Source organism: Narcine bancroftii, chromosome 5 (genome assembly GCF_036971445.1).
Source record: "Narcine bancroftii isolate sNarBan1 chromosome 5, sNarBan1.hap1, whole genome shotgun sequence".
NCBI classification, from domain to species: Eukaryota; Metazoa; Chordata; class Chondrichthyes; order Torpediniformes; family Narcinidae; genus Narcine; species Narcine bancroftii.
In genome coordinates, this window is record NC_091473.1 from 211,375,470 (window position 1) to 211,397,041 (window position 21,572).

Genomic DNA, 21,572 nt, shown 5'->3' on the forward strand with positions numbered 1-21,572 from the left:
GCCTCAGCACAATTTCTCTGTATTGCCGCTGTTATTTAATTCATGATAACTTTCCCCCATTCATCAGGTTTATATTTAAATCCGGTAGTGCGGAAGTTACATTGTAAATAATCACGGAGGTAAACCCTGCGCAACTGGATTCAGCTTAATGGAGAAATAAACCTGCGAACTGGTCTATGATGCTGTGTGAGTACTGCAATAGGTGGAATATGATTTAAATTGGTGGCATAGTTCAGAACAATTGGGTGCATAAGAATAATAATATCATTAAGAACTCAGAGATCTTGTACCAGATGCTATTCAGTACATCTTGACTTAAGGACTGGAGAAATTGGCATGTTAGAATGAGATTGGCATGGCACCAATATTTCTTGATTCAATAATGACTCCACAAGCTCCAGGATTCATGCAGCAGAACTTTTAAGTGGAATATAATAGAAACTAGCCTGTACTTAAATGATTGTGTGTGCAATCTTCATAAGAACATCTTTTAACTTTTTTTGGTGCCTGTTTTACAGACTGTTTTAAATAAGGCCAGCTCCTGTGAGCTGTGGCACAAGGCATTTTACTTAAGGCAGAACTAAAGGTTGAATATGTTTCAAGTTCTCTTGCAGGGGCTCTTGTGCTGCAATGTCTGTTATGTACTCACTCTAACAAATTGGAGGGTTGTGCCCCATACAGACAAGCAGCTCCAACTGCATTTTAATAAGTTCTAACATATTCAAAACCCATGGAAATATGGTTTGTGTTTCATTTTACAATTTTTACACTAACACAAAGGAAAGTCAGATTGTTATTCATTTTATTAAAATCTAGTGATTGGTTATATGTAAAAGCATGGCAAGAGGATCAACTAAAACCTGCCTGGGATGGTCCCTACTGTGTACTTTTAATTACAGACACCGCAGTACGAACAAGACAAAAAGGCTGGACCCACATTCAAAGAATCAAACCAGCTTCCGAACCACAACATCATGACACACAGACTCAACCCTCAACCTGGCGTGCAGTCCCTCATCCTTCTGACCTGAAAGTGACACTACACCGTGAAAAAGTGCCGTAATGTTGTTTTTACCATTTATTGTATTGTTTAATTGTTACTTCTCCATTTCTGGGACATCACTTAATTACTCACAATGTATTAAGTCCTCCTGGGATAGGGGCAGCAGAGGTGACAATTATTTTCCTTTAGAATGTAGACAGGGCATAGATTTAATGTATAGTCATAGTGGGATATGGGTTAACAAGGGATTCCAATACGGACTAGGGGAACTGAGCAGCTTTAGTGGAGTACATCTAATTTGTATCTTAGCCTACACAGGTATTAAAGACAGGAGTTTTAAAGCGATAGCACAAAGGACATGGTGGGACAAAGACAGACAGAATGGTAGTCAGGATTGTACATGTCGCAGAGAGAGAGATTAATACATATGCTAATGTACACAGACAGGCTGCAACTCGCAAGTTCAATGATACCCATGCTAATGTTAGCAGACAAGCTGCAACACACAGTTAAATCACAAGAAACAATCCTCCCCAGCTTGGTCTCTTCTCAAACATCCTTTGGGTCTCTCATACATTCAAAATGAAAAAAACCACCCCGTGAAGGGGAGCACCAGTTACAAACGTGAGCTGCTACAGTACTCTAAAGCTGCTTGGCATTTCAATATCAGACTCCAGACAGCCTTCGGAGATCGGTGGCCCTAGGGTTCGGGGCTGAAGAGGAACATCAGATACTAGCCACAATTCAATGGAACCGCCTGACTCTCGACTATTCGTTCGTTGCTGAAGGCAGCATTTCTCAGAGACTTCTACAGGACAATGCTTACAACAGTCGGGTGGTTAAAGACACTGCTTCAGGACTTCGACAAGAATCTGCCCATGCCCATGTTCAGACTTGGCAACCTTGGACTGATGTGGGATGGACTAGACTTTTTACTGAAAACTGGAGCCTGATACTCACAACCTTTATAGCAGCTGGACTCGCTACTCTGACCTTTATGGTGCTCCCCTGCCTAAAGACTTGGCTGCAGTTTTTAATTCATCGAACCCCTCGTCAGAACACTATACCCCAAAGAAAGTATGTTTCCCTAACTCTATCCAACGACACAGAGACTGCAATTCGGTTATTGACCAGCTGGGTAAAACAACACCTTACACTTTACAGCATCAGTAATACTGATCTAAAAGAAAAGTGAGAAAGGGGGAGGGATCAGTCACACTGAGACCAGTAACCAAAGATCAGTAACACTGATCATGGTGAAAGATCAGTATTACTGATCTAAAAGAAAAGTGAGGATTGTGAGAGATGGGAAAACTGATCTAAAATTATGAACATGAAGGAAACTAAAATTCATACATCAGTTAATGGCTGTAACCAGTATAAACAGGATGAACTTGGGGATTAGGATGCAGGAAAGCAGAGTCAGCACGATTAACATAAGAATCTTCTAGTCTTTGTGACAAGACCATAAGACTAAGATAAGGAGTGGTAAGGAACAATAGAATGTAGAAAGTTGAGGTAGTCTGGATCAGATAAGGGTCTCCTAGCCCTGGACAGAAGTACCAAGTCCTACATATCTAATTAGCTAACCTTACACAGATTTATACATATTAAATTAGCCAACCCTAGACAGGATGAGTCAACTCTGCATATCAAGAGACTGTAGCCCTGAGAATCAGGGAGGTGTGAATAAGGACAATAACATGAAGGGACACCGACAGGATACCCCCTGGTCCTCCAAGTATACTGAAATTGCACGTAGGCAGGCAGGATTGCCTAATGCCAAACCTCTCCAGCAGGAGGCAGAAGAATGTAAGGGGGAGGGTATTCCTATACTGAAATCAACTGTATAAAAGTTGGGTGAGCCCCAGTATATGTGTGTATTCCCAGGGTAAGGGGAAGCACCCAACTTTGCATTGTTGTAAAATAAATGTTCTTTGTTCTCAATTTTTGTCTCGAGCAATTTCTTTAAAGGTACTTCTATTTCTAACACCAGGATCAAGTAGCTATTCCTAGCGCGCTTCCTTAATGTTCTCCCGTCATTTGTTCTCAATGCCTCTTCTTGGATATCACTCGCTTCATCCACTGACCAGTCACCCGTCGTTGGGCACTCTGTCAGTGGAGGGAGTGGGATCCCGGACGAAACCCCAATTGTGAGAAACAGAAGTACCTTCACAGATTTCGCTCGAGACAAAAATTGAGAACAAAGAACATTTATTGTACAACAGTGCAAAGTTGGGTGCTTCCCCTTACCCTGGGAATACACACACATACTAGGGGTCACCCAACTTTTATACAGTTCATTTCAGTGTAGAGGTATCCTCCCCCCCCCCCCCCCCTTAACATTCTTCTGCCTCCTGGATTGGTTTGGCATTTGGTAATTCTGTCTGCCTACATGCAGTTTCTGTAAACCTTGAAAGACATTGGGGTATCCTGTCTGGGTCCCATCATGTCATTGTCCTTATTCATGAATCTGCCTTTGTCCTTATTCACACATCTCAACCCCCAGGACTTACTAATTCTATATGCAGAACTTGCTAATTCTGTCTATCACTATAAGACCCTTATTCCATTATACTTGCATAACCCTTCCTCACACTCTTATCGGAATTCATCCCTACTCAGCACTTACTTAACTTCCTCTAGTCTAGTCTAGTATTCCTTATTTCATTCATACTAGCTTTACTTCCTATATTCTATTATCTCTCACACTGTGAATTATGATGTGGTGAAAGACACCATCCTTAAGGCCTATGAACTAGTCCCAGAGGCCTACAAACAGAAGTTCAAGAACTTAAAGAAATCACCAACCCAATTGTACAATAATTTTGCGTACAAGAAGGTTGTGTGCTTTGACTAGTGGTGTACTTCCAGAAAAACATAAATAATGATTATGATAGGTTGATGAAATTAATAATAATGGAAGAAGTTTAGAGATGTGTTCATGATGACATCAAAGTCTATTTAAACGAGAAAGAAACAATAACTTGGCAGGAAACTTTTAAGAGAGCAGATGAGTTTGTCAACCCACACATTTAGGGGATGAAAGTAGAACTTTCCACAAAGGTCAGAGGGATAGTCTGAGTAAGGTAGCAAGTAAAATTGAGACTAGTAATAGACCCAAATATGGAGGGAAGGCGATAAGAGAAAGGCCTTTGGGTCCTCTTTGTTACTATTGCAAAACAAATGGTCATGTGATCACCTGTTGCCCTGTGTTGAAGAAAAAGAAGGAAAGGGAGATAGCCCCAAATGCTTGCATTCAGAGTGAAATGTGATCTAACAACCAGGAAGCATCTAAACTTATTGACGGCTTTACGGAATAAGTTAATAAAATTATGATAAAATATATTTTAAAAGGGTGAGATTGTGAAATTTAGTTATTAGGTCACAATTTACAAACAAACATCTCATTTGCCATGCAAGAGCTATGCAAGGGTAGACTTCGTGTCTACAGTTAGCTTTGCAGAGACAACGGGAAATGCTTGTGAGAGTTTCACAAATAGGTATTAATGGACCAGTGTAGCGACGACGGCTACTCTGCTAACTGAATAACTCCACAACCAAATGGGTTGAGATCAGTGAACAAAACTGATTTATTGAGGTCCACCTGGCTGTTCTTATTCTCCCAGCCCGGACCTGGCTGAGAACTGTGCCGTGGGTCCGGATGTCATCAGGGTGTCATATGGGTCACAGAGCATGGGGTTCTAAGCCTGGTGCTGAAGTCAGGAAGAAACCCCCGACGGCACCATTTTGGCCAGCTGCCTTGCCCATGCGTGACATTCAGGGCCAGTTCACCTGCCTAATGGCATCCCACCACACACCACCCCCCTCCAGAACTGGCGCCAATGTCCTTCTTTGTCAGGCAGCCTTGCTTCTTGGGCTGGGCCACAACCACTGGCTCACTGGGGTCAAGGCATGCTGGCTTTAATCTGTCCATGGTAAACAGTTCCCTCTTACCACCGATATCCAGTGTAAAGGTGGATCCTGAATGCTGGATGATTCTGTTCGGCCCTTTGTATGGACTTTGAAGGGGTGCTGTGGATGGGCCTCGCCTGACAAAGACATATTCTGCAGAATACAGCTTGCTGGGGATGTAGGAGGCCCATGTGCTGTGTCTGGGCAGTGGTGGGGGTGTGAAGGAGTCCAACTGGGCCCGGAGGTGGGGAAGTAAACAGTGCGGTGACTGTTGAGGGCTGTGAGGTGCATTGATAAACTCACTGGGCAGGGCTAGCGGTGCACCATAGACCAGCTCAGCTGATGATGCCTGCAGGTCTTCTTTGGGAGTTGAGTGGATGCCCAGGAGTACCCAAGGCAGCTCATCCACCCAGTCGGGGCCAATGAGGCGAGCCATAAGTGCCGACTTAAGGTGGTGGTGCAATCGCTCGACCAGTCCATTGGCCTGTGGGTGATAGGCCGTTGTATGATGCAGCTCGATTCCTAGTCTGTTGGCAAGCTGTGCCCAGAGTGCGGAGGTAAATTGCATGCCTCAGTCGCTGGTGAGGCTGGTCAGGATGCCAAACTGGGCAACCCAACTGGTCAAAGGGCTCAGGAGCAGGAGTCTGCGGAGGTATCTGGCATTGGAATCACCTCGGGCCAGTGAGTGGTGCAGTCTACCACCGTGTAAAGGTAGCGGTTACCTCGGAAAACAGGTAAGGGGGTGACAATGAACGTGGCTGAACCATTCTCCAACGTGTTTGAAGTCCTGCACGGGCGCTCTGGTGTGCTTGTGTACCTTGGAAAGCTGGCAATAGATGCAGGTCCTGGCCCAGTCTGCAATCTGCTTTCGAAGCCTGTGCCAGACGAAGCGTTCTGCCACCATATGAACTGTGGACCTGATGGAAGAGTGGGAAAGGTCATGGATATGGTAGAAGACTTGCCTGCACCACTGCTGGGGAATCACTGGTTGCAGGGTGCTTATGGAGACATCGCACAGGATGCTATCATCGCTGAGTGGAGTTTGTAAGTCCTGGAACCGCAGGCCTCTGATGGCTGTCCTGAAGGTCTGTGTCTCTTGGTCGGACATCTGGTCCCAGGCAAGCTGGTCGTAGTCTAACCCAGGTATCAGCAAGCAAATGGCTGATCGGGAGAGCACGTCGGTGACCATGTTGTCTTTCCCCGCCTTGTGCCGAATGTCAGTGGTGAACTCCAACACAAAGGACAGGTGACATTGTTGGCAGGCCAACCAAGGATCTCTAGCCATAGCGAGCACCTGAGTGAGGGGTTTGTGGTTAGTAAAAATGGTGAAAGGCCTCCCCTCCAAGAAATAGCAAAAATGACGCACAGCAAGGTACATGCCCAGCAACTCACGGTCGATAGCACTATACTTGCGCTCTGGCGGACGAAGAAGTCAGCTGAAGAATGCCAGTGGTTTCCACTGTCAGTTAACCTGCTGCTCCTGGACAGCACCGATGGCGGTGGTGGAGGCATCGATGGAGAGCACCGTATGAAGGTCGGTGTGCGGGTGGACAAGCAGGGTAGCCTTTGCGAGGGCATCTTTCGTGGCTTCGAATGCCCTGTTGGCTTCTGGAGTCAAGGCAACATCTTGTCCATGGCTACAATGAGGGCGAAGAGCGGCTGCATGATGCATGCAGCACCTGGAATAAATTGGTTGTAGAAGTTGACCATACCCACAAACTCTTGTAGCCCCTTGGGTTGTCCGGGCGCAGGAACTCCCTGATTGTGGCGACCTTCATAGCAGCTGGTGTAGCTCCTTCGGCTGTGATCCTATGGCCCAGGAACTGCATAGACTCTTTCCTGAACCGGCATTTGGCTGGGTTGATTGTTAGACCGAAGTCGGCCAGTCGGGAGAAGAGGGTGCGCAGGTGAGACAGGTGCCCAGTCTCTGCTGGCGACAAGAATATCATCCAGATAAATGAACACAAAGTTCAAATCTCTGCCCACTGTATTCATGAGGCCCTGGAAGGTCTGGGCTGCATTCATGAGCCTGAAAGGCATTCGTAGAAATTCAAACTGGCCGAAGGGGATGATGATGGCCGTTTTGAAGATGTCCTTGGGGTGCACTGGGATTTGATGATATCCGTGCACCAGGTCAACCTTGAAGAACACACTTGTGCCATGCAGGTTGGCCGTAAAGTCCTGAATATGAAAGATCGGGTAATGGTCAGGTACTGTTGCATCGTTAAGCCATCGATAATCTCCTCAGGGGCGACAGTCACCAGAAGCTTTCGGGACCAAGTGGAGTGGCAAGGCCCAAGGACTATCGGAGTGTCGAATGATCCCTAGCTCATGCAGATGCGAGAACTCCTCTTTCGCTATCTGGAGCTTATCCGGCAGGAGCTGATGTGCCTTGGCATGGAATGGTGGGCCTTGGGTGGGGATATGATGGCATGGTGAGGCAGCAGAGAACTGCGGCTTGAGGAGGGATGGGAACTCATCCAGGATGTGCTGGAACTCGTCCTTGGGTGTGCTGACCATGGCCATCTGCGGCTGTTTTGTGTTGGAGGCATTGAGACGAATGGATTGGAAGGTACAGGCATCGACAAGTCGCCTATCTCAGGGGTCGACCAAGAGCCCGTGGGCAAGGAGGAAGTTGACACCCAGGATGGAGGTTTGGAGAGACAAAATGGTGAACCTCCACGAGAAATTCCGCTGGCCAAAGTGGTACCATACATTCGGATCTCCGTCGAGTTGCGCTGCATGGAGTGGAGGCCCTCGAGGCCGGATCCAGGATTCGATGGCTGTGGCCAGGTTGACGCTGATCTGGGCCCCGGTGTCGACGAGGAAGCGTCACCCGCTGATTGCATCTCACAATTAAGAGAAGGCTATGTTCTTGGCCAGCTGCCACAGCCATTAACAGCAGCTGGCCTGGTCGTTTCCCTGGAACAAGCAGGGCTGATGGCACTTTCGAGCCTTTGCTCCCCAGCGCTGGTGGAAGAAGCAGAGACCTGAAGTGAATGGTTTGCTTCTGGCTATGCTCTTTGAGGCCCCTGCAGAGGAAGGCTTGGCGTGGCCATGCCCAGGGTTCGTAACCAGTTGGACAGCTGAGCCCTCTGGGAATCGTTAAAGCCATAGCTCCTGCGCTTTTTGAGCAACCTTCCTGGGATTGTCAAAGCTTTCCTGGGACAGTAACAGCTGGATGTCTTCGGGCATATGGTCGAGGAAGATGGGCTCGAAAGGTGGGCAGGTGGTCTGATCGCCCATGAGTGTGAGCATCTTATCCATCAACATGATTGGAGTTCTGTCTCCCAAGGCATCATGGTGAAGGATCTGAGGGGCACGCTGGCGCCTGGAGAGGCCGAGGGAGCTGGTGAGCACCCACTTGATGGTCCCGTACTTGTCTTCCACAGGACGGTGCTGGATGAGGTGCAGCACTCGTTTGGCAGAGGCCTGGTCCAGGGCGGCGACCACATGATAAAACTTGGTCGTATCTGATGAAATCTGGCGGAGGTGAAACTGAGCCTCTGCATGGCTGAACCAGGTCTCAGGCTCCTGTACCCAGAAGTCAGGAAGCTTGATGGCTATAGTGTTGATCTGGAAGTCATTCATATCGGGTTCAAAGGTGTTTGAACCTTTCGGGGTCACCAATGTAGCGATGGCTACTCTGCTTACTGAATAACTCCACAACCAAACGGGTTGAGTTCAGTGAGCAAAACTGATTTATTGAGGTCTGCTTGGCTGTTCTTATTCTCCCAGCCCGGACCTGGCTGAGAACCGTGCTGTGGGTCCGGACGTCATCAGGGCATCACATGGGCTGCAGAGCATGGGCTTCTAAGCCTGGTGCCAAGGTCGGGAAGAAACCCCCGACGGCGCCATTTTGACCAGCTGCCCCGCCACGTGTGTGACATGTGGGGCCAGGGCACCTGCCTAATTGGTATGCCGCCACACCAGCAGGTTTAAACAATATCCAGGCTCAGGAACTGAGAAATCTTTTGCTTTTAGACTGGTGCCACAGTTTTTAATTTCTGGTTAATATTTGTTGTTCTAAGAGGAGCCACGTGGTTTTGCATAGAGAGAGAAAATATCCATTGTTTTAGAGAGAGTGACTAACACTATTCTGCAGCAGTTTGTGGTGAAGGTTGCAAGTTGACAGACCTACTGCCTGGCCCCATTTCAAGATGAGTTTTGAGTTCTGCAGTCAATTTCAGAGGTTATGGCTGGTTACTGTGTTTCTCCTGAAACAGGGGAACAAGAAGAACTCTTGTGGTAACCAGAAAGAAGATGTTATCTTTCGGAAAAACCTAAGAGGGGCAAGTTTTTTCAGTAAGACACTTCAGTAGTTGATTGAAGGAGATCAGTGTGTGTGCCCAACAAACAACAAATATCACTCTGAAACCAGCAAGAACCTTCCTGAACAGTAACAAATTAAGTTAAAGCACTAGAGCATGGTGAATGTAATATCTGTTCAATTCAGTGCACAATATGGATGATCTGATACCAGTGAACTTGGAGGAGTGAAAAGTGAATGATTGGACGATGAAAAATAAATTTTTTGAACACATATACATTACATACTATGATGGATTATGTCATGCTTTGGAAGGAGATAGATTGTGGGGGCAGTGTAGGTCACAAACACTTCACAAAACAGATCTCATTTAAAATGCAAGAGCTTTGCTCAACCATTCCAGGCCCCCTGCCTTTCTGAAAGACAATAAAAATTGCTTTGCTAAAGATTTTCATAAGGAGGTGCAAATAGAAGAACCCGAACTCAAGAGACTTCACAAGTAGGTGTTAATTGGACATGCTGTGGAGGAATAGATTATTGTTTTGAAAGGAACGGATGAACGGGCTCAAAAGTTTGGGTCCGGTGCTACAATCTGTCCATGGTTTTGCAAGAAGAGTGAGAGAAGAGACCAAACAGGTTATCTCTAAAAGAGAGAGAGAGAGAGAGAGAGAGAGAATTGGTTTCTGCAGTCATGGCAAGCTGGCACTTTGTTGAAAAACCCCATTTTGAAGATGGGTTTGAGTTCTGAGTTCAGCCTGTTGAAAGCCTTTGTGGTTCATACAAGTGGAAATAGCTGGCTAGAGTGTTTCACCTGAAATAAGGGAAACAAGAGGAACTTGGTGGTGACCTGGAAGAAGAGGTGATCACTTGGAAAACCCTGATGGGGCAAGTTTGATTGGCAAAAATCAGTTTGTGTTTGTCCGACAAGAAATCTCTCTGAAACCAACAAGAACCTTCCTGAGTAGTAACAAATTAAGTTAAAGCACTAGAGCCTGGTGAATATAATATCTGTTCAGTTTAGTGCACAATATGGATGATCTGATACCAGTGAACTTGGAGGAGTGAAAAGTGAATGATTGGACAATGAAAAATAACTTTTCTGAACACATAAACATTACATACTATGATGGATTATGTCATATTTTATATTGTTTATAGATATGCTTTGGAAGGAGATAGATTTAAGCACAGGACCTTCATGAAAATTCATAAATGTTAAATTCTGTGCACAGTATAAGAATTGCCTGATACTGGTGAACTTGAAGGAGTGAGAAGTGAGATTAGACTCTGAATCAAAAAACTTTTCTGAACTTATACACATTACATCCACATGCACTTAGAATTAGAAGGGGGTTAAGTTAGCTTAAGTTAAGTTAAAAGTAATAAGTTAAAGTTTTTATGTTTAAAGAAAATTAAAAGTAACTTTTGTTACTTTTGACTTGGTGAATTTCTATTACTCTGGGTTTTGGGATCCTCTGGACCCATTACATTATATGTGCACTTCAAAGGGGGTTAAGTTAATAGTAACAAATATTGATCTTATTATTATGTATTAAAAATATAAAACCAGTTTTGTTAAGTAGCCATTGTCTTGGTGAATTTCTGTTGCTGCTGGGTTTTAAACACTTTGGGCTCGTAACAAAGGGGTTAAGGGGTTATGGTCAGTGTCAGTCAAAGAAGGGTTGAAGCCAGTATCAGTAAAAATCTTAAGGAATATGACGGTGGCTCAGTCACTTGTGCTAGATAGCGACTTAGATTTTGGTGAGGAAACCAACACAGGTGAGAAAAACTTAATTCAAGGTATCAGGAATTATATTGAACTTATTCCTTTACACTGAATAGTGCTCAGATTAGATTTAGTAAATGGACCAGTTATAGGAGTTAGGGCAAACCTGCCAGTGGACAGAGTTTCACTGTTACTGGGTAATGATTTGGCTGAAGGTAAGGTTGTTCCTACAGTACAATTGCTAGCTAAGCCAGTCTGTGAGGTGTCCGAGTAGATATTAACCCCACCTGTGTGATAACCAGGGTGATGTTTAAAAAGATGGTGAGTACATCAGGTGGTGGAAAAGAATGTGGACCGAAACACAATTGGTAGTGGCTTTGAACAGGTTTTGAGTAAAATTGACCTGGTTCAAACTGATAAATTATTGTTAGCCAATCCCAATCCTGATAGTAGATTGAAGGGTCTAGAGCTGTCATTGTCTAGGCAAGATTTGATCATCCAATAAAAGAAGAATCCAGAACTCATGGAGGTAAGGGATAAGGCCATCTCTGAGTAAGAAATAAAGAAGGTGCCGGTAGCATAATATGTTAGGGGTGCAGTGTGAGTGAGAAAATGGAGATCACCTGATATTCTTGCCAGTCAAGATGGGGAAGCGGTGCAGTAGGTTGTGGTACCTAGAGCCTACAGAAATGAAATTAAGATTTTGGCTCATAGCACCCCTTTTGGAGGTCAGCTTCGACTGAATAAAAATGTAAATAAGATCACCAAACAATTTTATTGGTCGACTGTAAGGAGGGATGTTGCACATATTTGTAGGATATTTCAAATCTTTCAGATGGCTGGTAAACCCAACCAGGGTCCCCCAGTGGCACCCTTTCAACTGAACTCTGTTTTTCTTTGGCTTGGCTTCGCGGATGAAGATTTATGGAGGGGTAATGTCCACGTCAGCTGCAGGCTCGTTTGTGGCTGACAAGTCCGATGTGGGACAGGCAGACACGATTGCAGCGGTTGCAAGGGAAAATTGGTTGATTTGGGTTGGGTGTTGGGTTTTTCCTCCTTTGTCTTTTGTCAGTGAAGTGGGCTCTGTGGTTTTCTTCAAAGGAGGTTGCTGCCCGCCGAACTGTGAGGCGCCAAGATGCACGGTTTGAGGCGATATCAGCCCACTGGCGGTGGTCAATGTGGCAGGCACCAAGAGATTTCTTTAGGCAGTCCTTGTACCTCTTCTCTGGTGCACCTCTGTCTCGGTGGCCAGTGGAGAGTTCGCCATATAACATGATCTTGGGAAGGTGATGGTCCTCCATTCTGGAAACGTGACCTACCCAGCGCAGTTGGATCTTCAGCAGCATGGATTCGATGCTGTCGGCCTGTGCCATCTCGAGTACTTCAATGTTGGAGATGAAGTTGCTCCAATGAATGTTGAGGATGGAGCGGAGACAACGCTGGTGGAAGCATTCTAGGAGCCATAGGTGATGCCGGTAGAGGACCCATGATTTGGAGCTGAACAGGAGTGTGGGTATAACAACGGCTCTGTATACATTAATCTTTGTGAGGTTTTTCAGTTGGTTGTTTTTCCAGACTCTTTTGTGTAGTCTTCCAAAGGCGCTATTTGCCTTGGTGAGTCTGTTGTCTATCTCGTTGTCGATCCTTGCATCCGATGAAATGGTGCAGGCGAGCTAGGTAAATTGGTTGACTGTTTTGAGTTTTGTGTGCCTGATGGAGATGTGGGGGTGCTGGTAGTCATGGTGGGGAGCTGGCTGATGGAGGACCTCAGTTTTCTTCAGGCTGACTTCCAGGCCAAACATTTTGGCAGTTTCCGCAAAACAGGATGTCAAGCGCTGAAGAGCTGGCTCTGAATGGGCAACTAAAGCGGCATCGTCTGCAAAGAGTAGTTCACGGACAAGTTGCTCTTTTGTCTTGGTGTGAGCTTGCGGGCATCTCAGATTGAAGAGACTGCCATCCGTGCGGTACCGGATGTAAACAGCGTCTTCATTGTTGAGGTCTTTCATGGCTTGTTTCAGCAACATGCTGAAGAAGATTGAAAAGAGGGTTGGTGCGAGAACGCAGCCTTGCTTCATGCCATTGTTAATGGAGAAGGGTTCAGAGAGCTCATTGCTGTATCTGACCCAACCTTGTTGGTTTTTGTGCAGTTGGATAACCATGTTGAGGAACTTTGGGGGGCATCCGAGGTGCTCTAGTATTTGCCAAAGCCCTTTCCTACTCACGGTGTCGAAGGCTTTGGTGAGGTCAACAAAGGTGATGTAGAGTCCTTTGTTTTGTTCTCTGCACTTTTCTTAGAGCTGTCTGAGGGCAAAGACCATGTCAGTAGTTCCTCTGTTTGCGCGAAAGCCGCACTGTGATTCTGGGAGAACATTTTTGGCGACATTAGGTATTATTCTATTTAGGAGAATCCTAGCGAAGATTTTGCCTGCAATGGAGAGCAGCGTGATTCCCCTGTAGTTTGAGCAGTCTGATTTCTCGCCTTTGTTTTTGTACAGGGTGATGATGATGGCATCACGAAGGTCCTGAGGTAGCTTTCCTTGGAGCCAGAAGAGCTTGAAAAACTCATGCAGTTTGGAATGCAGAGTTTTGCCGCCAGCCTTCCAGACCTCTGAGGAGGACTTTGCCATCTGAGCTGCGCAGCGGGCTTTGGACTTGGGGTGAGGAGCCATACACAGCCTTTAGAGCCTCGTAAAAACCCCTGAAGTTGCCAATGTCCGCGCTGAGCTGGGTTCGTTTGGCGAGGCTAGTCCACCACTCATTTTGGATCTCCCGGAGTTTGCACTGAAGATGGCTGCATGCGCGACAGAAGGCTCGTTTCTTCTCTGGCCAGGACAGCTTTGCAAGGTGAGCCTGGTGGGAAGCTCGCTTCTTTGCCAGCATCTCCTGGATTTCCTGGTTGTTTTCGTCGAACCAGTCCTTGTTTTTCCTGGCGGAGAAACCCAGTACCTCTTCAGTGGATTGCAGTATGGCAGTCTTCAGCTGATCCCAGAGGGTTTCAGGGGACGAGTCCGTGAGGCGGATTGCATCCTCGAGCTTTGCTTTGAGGTTTGCCTGGAAGTTTACTCTCATTTTGTCTGACTGTAAGTTTCCAACATTGAACCTCTTTCTGGGGGCTTAACTGTTCCTGGACTTTGGCTTGAAGTGAAGGTTGAGCTTGCAGTGAACTAGCCGGTGGTCAGTGTGGCATTCTGCGCTGGGCATGACCCTGGTGTGGAGCACATCTCGTTTGTCTCTTTCTCGCACTAGGACGTAGTCCAGGAGGTGCCAATGTTTGGATCGGGGATGCATCCAGGTAGTCTTCAGGCTGTCCCTCTGCTGAAAAAGGGTCTTTCTAATGACAAGCCGCTGTTCTACGCAGAGCTCCAACAGGAGGCGCCTGTTGTCGTTGCACTTGCTGACACCATGCTTGTCCAGGATTCCTGGCCAGGTTTCTGAGTCTTTGCCGACGCGAGTGTTGAAGTCGCCAAGGATGACAACCTTGTTGGCTGTAGGGGTGCATTGAATGAGGTTGCGCAGATCAGTGTAGAACTTATCCTTTTCTGCTAGTTCCACCTGGAGGGTTGGAGCATAGACACTGATGAGGGTGATGCGACGCTTGTTTTGAAGGGGGAGTCGCATGGACATGATCTGGTCTGAGTAGCCTGTTGGGAGGTTTTTGAGTTTGGAGGCAATGGAGTTCTTGACCATGAAGCCTACACCAGTTCATCCATAGGCTTGCCAGACCAGTAGAGTGTGTAGCCCGCGCCGCATTCTTGGAGGCTGCCTACATCTGCAAGGTGGACTTCACTGAGAGCGGCTATGTCGATGTCACGTCTGAGGAGTTCATGTGCGATGAGGGCAGAACGACGTTCAGGTGGGTGGCTGTCAGCCTTGTCTAGCTTGGTTCTGATGTTCCAGCATGCTAGCTTGAGTTTGTCAGCATCTTTTGAGGGGGAGGACGTGGAGGGGGAGGACGTGGAGGGGGAGGACGTGGAGGGGGAGGACGTGGACATGTCCTCGGGCCTGCACAAAGGAGCTTTTAGGTGGAGTGCAGTGTGCGCAGTACTGGCCCCACCCTTTACACCCATGGTTCGTGTGTCGTGGCCAAGCAAGCTGGGACGTGGCAGCGAGGTCTTTGGGTTGTAGGCTTTATATCGGAGTGGCCTTCTCCTATGCAGGTTTCTTACCTGGGCTGGAGGGGCCTGCCTCCCCTCCTAGGTCGGACTATACCTGGTCACAAATCACCTGTGGACATGGCCTAGGTAAGTTTAATTGGGTTCTCTAACTACCTCTGAGGTAGGTCAGGGACCCGGTTGGATTCTGACGGGGTTGACTGAGTCACACCCTTTCTTACTACTGTGTAACTGGGGTGTAACTGGAAGGCAGCGGCGGCCCCGGCCCCGGTCTGGGCAGAGGGTAGGCGGCGGTGGCCCCGATCTGGGCAAAAGCGAGGGGGAAGCGGCGGCCTTGGCCTCGGTAGAGCGAAGCAGGTGGAGGCCCCGGTCCAGGCAGAAAGAAGGAGACGGCGGCCCTGGTCCGGGCAGAAGCGAGGGGGAGGCGGTGGCCCCGGCCTCGGCAGAGTGAAGCAGGCGGAGGCCCCGGTCCGGGCAGAAAGAAGGAGGCGGCAGCCCCGGTCCAGGCACATGGAAGGCAGCAGCGGCCCCGGCCCCGGTCCGGGCAGAGAGTAGGTGCTTCACTCACTCCACCATTAAATCACAAGAGCACCAGTTTGTACTGTCTACAGCAGCCATTCTCAACCTTTGCCTGGGGTTCTTGTCCCCTTATCACTCTGCCCTTCCCTGTGAAGCAGTCAAGTTGTGGTTTCTTCCATACTTCTCTCATTTCCATACTTCTCTGCTTTTAGTGAACAATATTCCAAGGTAATTGTGGATTGTGTTGGCCCATTGCCTGGAACAAAGGATGGAAATCAGAATTTACTGACAATTTTATGTGCCACTCCTCTGAGGAATATTAAAGCCAAGATAATAGTGAAGGCTTTGTTGAGGTCTTTCACCTTAGTTGGCCTTTCCAGGGAAATACAATCAGATCAGGGGAGCAATTTCATGTCAGGGCAATTCCAGCAAGTGATTTATGAGTTGAGAATTAAACATGTGTCTTCTGCCTACCACTCAGAGAGTAAGGGAGCATTGGAAAGGTTTCATTCAACCCTGAAAAATATGATGAGGATTTATTTTTCCGAACACAATAAAGATTGGGATGAAGGAGTTCACTTACTTTTGTTTGCTGTAAGAGAATAAGTTCAAGAATCATTTGGTTTTAGTCCATTTGAACTAATCTTCAGACTTGTGGTGTCCTCTTAATGTTGCTGGATATACATTTTAACTTATTGGATTATGTCTCTAAATTTAAGGAATGATTACAGAGAGCCTGTGTAATGGCAAAGGAAAATTTGAAAGCTGCTCAGAAGAGAATGAAAGAGAATAAGGCAAAAGTGAAGTTTCAAACATGGTGACAGGGTGTTAGTACTGTTTCCAAGCCAATTGAATCCCCTTATGGCTGGGTTTTCCAGACCATATGAGGTTCAGTTTAAAATTAGTGAGGTTACCAATGTAATTAATACACCTAATCACAGTGGGGAGAGTAAAGTCTGACATGTGGATATGATCAAGCCATATTTCAATGAGATAAAACCCTCACTAGGTGTGAAGGTAATTAACCAGGAAGGAACAGAGAGACCTAGTTTCAAAGAGTGTCATGGCACACAGAAAATTATTCGTCTGAGATTGGAGAATTCTATAGTTTTACGGGACCTGGAAACAAAATTTGCTCATTTTGAAATTTTAGAAAGGGAAGAAATGAAACAATTATTTCTAAAATTCAAGAACTTGTTTCCAGATGTACTCCAATGAACTTCCATAATGTTCCATGATATGGAAATGTGATGCTAGGTCTATAAAGCAACATCCTTATTGGATGAACCTGGAAAAGAGTAGGTTAATGAATTAGGAACTTGATTATATGTTAAAGAATGGAATCATCCAAAAGTCAACTTCAGATTGGAATTCACTGCATGTCTTAGCACCTAAGGCATGTGGCATGGTTAGATTTTCTACAGACTATAGAAAGGTCAACACTGTGATGAAAACAGATGCCTATCCAATTCCTAGAATAGATGACTATCAACCCCTTGTCAGGGATTCTCAGACTGTATCTCTCTGCATTCACCTCCATGTTTCATCCCCCATGTGTCCGCCTGCTCCACCAGCCCCTCTGGCTGGTCTACACCTGGGCTGGACTGGAAACCATGTCCCAGGGGCATCATTTACCAGTGTTGTTGGGGAGGGTTAGACTATTATGGCAGGGGAATGGCATTACCTGCAGGGTAACATAAGGAATTAAAATAGAAACAGAAGCAAAAGGTAGTAAAAAGGAAAGACAAAGTGGGCAATAGACAAAAAAGGCCACATCGCAATGTGAGTGCACTTTATCTAAATGCCCAGAGTATTGGAAACCAGGTCAATAAACTGCTGGTGTAGCAGCTCATCTGCACGACAAGTGAACTGGAAGCAGCAGCCATTGGTTATTCCGCAGCCAGTGGCATCCATGGAGATGCTCAGCATGGGGCAAAGCCATGGCCCAGAACTGGTCTTCTGCCCCACTGGGACATTAAGGACTCTGGGACTGGGCGGGCCTGTGTAAGCATGCAATTTCAAATCAGTAAAGCAGTTACTCCAGAGCTCTACAAGACTCAATGTGTTCCTTTTGGTTTAGTGGCTTACAAATCACATTGGTGACCCCGATGGTCCAATGACATTTGGACCAATGCAAACAGCTCCAACAGCATGGACAACGTGAATGACTCAACTTTTCAAATCACAATTTCACTGAAACTGCCAACTTTTTGAACTGCTCAGCCCCTTGTCTGTTCCAGCAGGCAGAAGACCAGTTCTAGGTCAGGAACATTGTCTCAGGTGAGATCCGATATTACTACATGGTGGTTGCATTCGACCAGGAAACAGCAGGCTGTGTAATGGACTTTTTACAGCAGCCTCTGAAGGCTGGCAGGTTTGAGGCACTCAAGGCCCTGTTAGTCAGCACAGTTGGCCTCTCACACCACAAATGAGCTGCATGGTTGCTACGGATGAATGGCCAAAGAGACCGGGCACCGTCAAACCTAATGAGTGACATGTTGGCACTAGCAGATGGCCGTAAGGCATGTCTACTCTTCGAGCAGCACTTTTTAGAGAACATGCACCTCCTATTAGCAAGTGAGGATTTCTCTGACCCACAAAAAGTGACTGCTCACATGGACGTTTTGTAGCATGACAAATGAGACAGTGGAGCCAGCATCAGAATAATTGTTGCGACACGGCCAAAGACCCTACCACACCGCAACCTATCATCTAAATCTGCAACAACCGCACCGAGCAATGACACCGGGTCCAAATCTTGATGCTTATACCATCAAAGATGGAGATCTGGGGCCTGCCATTGCCGACCACCATGCTCGCTTCAGGGAAACAAAAAGGCCAGCCATTGCTAATGGCTACAGTGGCTGGCCATCGCGATAGCCTCCTGTATGTCTGGGACAGACACTCCAGGCACAGATTCCTAGTGGACACAGGATCCAAAATCAGTGTCCTATCCCCCCCCCCCCCACCAGCTTGAGCCATGATACCAGAACTAGAGGGTCCAGGCCGGAGCTCATAGTGGCTAATGGCAGCACCATCTGCACTTACGGCACATTGTCTCCCCCCTTGCAATTTGGTTCCAGTCGATTCACCTGGACATTCACACTGGCCACACTGTCACAGCTATTGCTGGGTGCAGACTTCTTCCATGCACACAATTTGCTGGTGGACCTGAAGGGAAAGAGGCTGGCCAACACCAAAACTTTCCAAACCTTTCCCCTAGGGAGGCCAAATTGCCAGCTCCGCACCTTGATTCTGTCATGTGCTCAGACAATAAGTTCACCAGGGTGTTATTAGAGTTCCTGTCCATCATCACGCTACAGTTTTCCATGGCAGCCCCCAAACACAGCATGACACACCACATTCCCTGTATGCCTGAGCCCTCAGGCTACCACCAGACAAGCTCTGGCTCACAAAAGAGGAGTTTAACAAAATGGAGGAGATGGGGATCGTGTGGTGCTCAGACAGCCCATGGGCCTCCCCACACCACAAGGTGCCAAAGCCCATGGAGGATGGAGGCTATATGGTGATGACAGGAGGCTAAATGATGCAACCATCTCCAATAGATACCCCCAGTCCCATACATCCAGGACTTCACAGCCAACCTGCACAGGGCACGCATATTTTCCGAGATAGACCTAGTGTGTGGGTTTCACCAGGTCCCAGTCCATCCCGAGGATATTCCGAAGACAGCCATCATAACCCTGTTTGAATTCCTCAGGATGCCGATTGGCCTTAGAAACACAGTGCAAACACAGTTCCAGCACCTCATGGACATGGTGGAGTGCAACTTGGACTTTCTGTTCATCTACCTGGATGATATCCTGGTTGCCAACCACTCCTGCCAAGAGCATCTGACCCATCTGCGCCTCCTCTGCCACCACCTCAGCAACTATGGACTAGAGGTCAACCTCACCAAGTGCCAATTTAGCCTGTCCATTATCTTATCAACTTCTTGGGTCACTGGATTGACCATCCAGGACAACTGGGGAAAAATGGCAGGTATTTTTGGACATTTTTCACAGGATTCAGGACAAATTTATTCCAAAGTGGAGGAAAGGCTCTAGGAGATGCAAATGGCAACCGTGGCTAACTAATGAAATCAAGTGCAATATCAAATCCAAAGGGAGTAAATATAAGATAGCGAAGCGGAGTGGGAAGTTAGAGGATTGGGAAACCTTCAGAGAGCATCAGAGGGTAACTAAGAAAGTCATAAATGAAGTACGAGAGGAAATTAGCAAATAATATAATGGAGGATAGCAAAAGCTTTTTTAAATATGTGAAGAGGAAGAAATTGGTTCGGTCCAAAATTGGTCCATTAAGAATGGAAAAGGGTGGAATTATTACCGGAAACAAGGAGATGGCTGAGGAATTTAACAAATACTTTGCAACTGTCTTCACCAAGGAGGATATAGGTTATGGTCAGTTAGGGGATAGTGGTCATGCGGTATCAAGAGACTTGGGGAACTTTCCTGGGGAAGTAGTGGATCTAATGGATATCCGGATCCAGAAGCAGGAGGTTGTGAGTAAATTGTTGGGACTGAGGGCTGATAAATCCCAGGGTGCTTAAAGAAGTTGCTATGGAAATTGTGGAGGCACTGGTCGACATTTTCCAAAGTTCCATAGATTCGGGGGAGGTCCCTGAGGTTTGGAGAGTGGCTGATGTGGTGCCGGTTTTTAAGAAGGGAGGGAGGGAGAAAACGGGAAATTATAGAGCGGTCAGCCTGACGTCAGTGGTGGGGAAGATATTGGAATCTATCATAAAAGGAGTAATAGCAGAACACTTAGGCAGAAATAATAGTATAAGGGCTAGTCAGCATGGATTCCTTAAGGGTAAGTCATGCTTGACTAACCTTCTGGAATTTTTCGAGGATGTGACAAAGAGGGTGGACTTGGGAGAGCCAGTGGATGTGGTGTATTTGGACTTCCAGAAGGCCTTTGATAAGGTACCGCATGGGAGACTAGTGGGCAAGATCAGGGAGCATGGTATTGGAGGTAAGGTGCTGACATGGATAGGAAATTGGTTAAGAAATAGGAAACAAAGGGTTGGAGTAAGCGTGTCTTTTTCAGGATGGCAGGATGTGACGAGTGGAGTGCCGCAGGGATCGGTATTGGGTCCTCAGTTGTTTGTAATTTATGTAAATGATTTGGATGAGGGGATTATTAATAACATGAGCAAATTTGCAGATGACACGAAACTGGGTGGCGGTGTGGGGTGTGAGGAGGATGTCAGGAAAATGCAGAGGGACTTGGACAGGTTGGGGGAGTGGGCTGCTGAATGGAAGATGACGTTCAATGTGAGCAAATGTGAGGTTATCCATTTTGGGGGCAATAATAGGAAAGCTGAGTATTATTTAAATGGAGACAAGCTAGGGAGTGGGGAGGTTCAAATGGATCTGGGTATACTTGTTCACTGGTCACTAAAGGCTAACATGCAGGTTCAGAAAGCTGTGAAGAAAGCAAATGGCATGTTGGCTTTCGTAAAGAGGGGATTGGAGTATAGGAACAGAGACGCCCTTCTGCAGTTGTACAGGGCCCTGGTGAGACCCCACCTGGAGTATTGCATCCAGTTTTGGTCTCCAATTTTGAGGAAGGACATACTAGATATAGAGGGTGTGCAGCGCAGATTTACAAGGTTAGTTCCAGGGATGGCGGGGTTGACATATGCTGAAAGGCTAGAAAAACTGGACTTGTATCCGATGGAGTTTAGAAGGATGAGGGGGGACATGATTGAGGTATACAAAATTATCAGGGGGATAGACAGGGTGAAGTCAGATTACTTGTTCCCAATGATGGGGGAGATGAGGACTAGAGGGCATAGTTTAAGAATACAGGGTAGGCCCTTTAGGACGGAGATGAGAAAACATTTTTTTACCCAGAGAAGTGTGAATCTGTGGAATGCTCTGCCACAGAGGGTGGTAGAGGCAGATTCGCTGATTATGTTCAAAAGAGAGTTAGATAAGACTCTAGTGGACAAAGGAGTTAAGGGTTATGGGGATAAGGCTGGAAAGGGGTACTGATAGTAGT

At 46.7% G+C, this 21,572-nt stretch overlaps 1 pseudogene; it reads left to right on the plus strand.

Annotated features, from left to right (window-relative positions):
* LOC138764691 (zinc finger protein 135-like) overlaps positions 1 to 21,572 on the plus strand; it is a 62,166-nt pseudogene that overhangs the window by 13,188 nt on the left and 27,406 nt on the right.